Source organism: Jaculus jaculus, chromosome 3 (assembly GCF_020740685.1).
Source record: "Jaculus jaculus isolate mJacJac1 chromosome 3, mJacJac1.mat.Y.cur, whole genome shotgun sequence".
Lineage (NCBI taxonomy): Eukaryota > Metazoa > Chordata > Mammalia > Rodentia > Dipodidae > Jaculus > Jaculus jaculus.
This window is the reverse complement of record NC_059104.1, coordinates 118,095,308-118,096,677: the sequence shown is the minus strand read 5'-3', so window position 1 is coordinate 118,096,677 and position 1,370 is coordinate 118,095,308. Positions and strand designations below refer to the sequence as shown.

The following is a 1,370-nucleotide window of genomic DNA, read 5'->3' as shown; positions in this document are numbered from 1 at the left end:
TTTATTTATTTATTTATTTGTTTATTTTTCAGTAGTGACATCAATGAATGTGCTTAGCTGAACATCTGTTATAATTTCTGACTTGTTGTGTATCTATATTCTTCTCAAATACTTGCATTCTCAATAAATTATGAAAAACTTAAATATTTTTCACATGTGTTTATTAGTAATTTACAGATCTTGTTTTTACAGTGACAGGAAAGATAACTCAGGTAAAAAGTTCATAGTAATGGCTTTATAAAACACTTGCCTTGGAAACTAATATAAATGCATTTGTTAGTAATATATCCAAGGAAAAAAGGTTGATTTCAGAGGCAAATAAAGATAATCCCAGTAGAGAAGTGACGTGTATGCGTCGGGCGGCGAGGACGTGCGCGCACCGGTTCCTTCCTCTTTCTCGCCTCCATCTCCGCGGTAGCCGCGTCGGGTCGGTGGGTCTGTCGCCGATATGCAGCTCTTTGTCCGCTCCCAGGAACAACATACCCTCGACACCATCGAGGTGACCAGCCAGGAGATGGTCGCCCAGATCAAGGCTCATGTGGCCTCGCTGGAGGGCATCAACCCTTAAGATCAAGTCGTGTTCCTTGCAGGCACACCACTGGAAGATGAGGCCATCCTAGCCCAGTGCGGGGTAGAGGCCCTGACCACTCTGGAAGTAGCTGGGCGCATGCTGGGAGGTAAAGTCCATGGTTCCCTGGCCGTGCTGGAAAAGTGAGAGGTCACACTCCCAAGGTGGCCAAGCAGGAGAAGAAGAAAAATGAGACAGGCCAGGCCAAGTGGTGGATGCAGTACAACCGGCACTTTGTCAATGTTGTGCCTACCTTTGGCAAACTCTTAAGTCCTATGTGATCTTGGCTTTTGCTAATAAAGTCAATTTGCCCAGGAGGAAAAAAAAAAAAAAATCCCAATAGAGAGGACTGCAGAGAAGGCTTGTTCGAAAGGATACATGTCGAGGGCTCCAACACCAAGTACGCGCCATGTGAACCTATGGACACCGGAGGATCCTTGGGGCTTGGGGTCACCTAGCTTAGGTTTTCTCACTGCAGGTTCAGTGAGAAAAATAAGTGAAGCAACTAAAGATACCCAAATTCAACCTTTAACTTTCACATGCATCTATATCTATACACATGCACACATATGACCATCAATACACATGCACAACACATATATGTATGTATACTCATGCTAAATAATGTGGGTGGATAATTGACTTCTCTGGCTTACACCAGTCATCCTCTAACTGCAATATTACATAAAATTCTTGGTTTATCTTGTTAAAAAAAGTGCTTAGTCTATAAATACTGGAAATGAGTAAATGATAATCACAATGAATACTATTAAGCTGTTCATTTTGCTTTAGATCTGAGTGG

The 1,370-nt window shown here is 42.6% G+C and overlaps 1 pseudogene; it reads left to right on the top strand.

Moving 5' to 3' along the window:
• Positions 1 to 448: 448 nt before the first annotated feature.
• LOC101609876 lies at positions 449 to 768 on the top strand (annotated as a pseudogene).
• Positions 769 to 1,370: the final 602 nt, after the last annotated feature.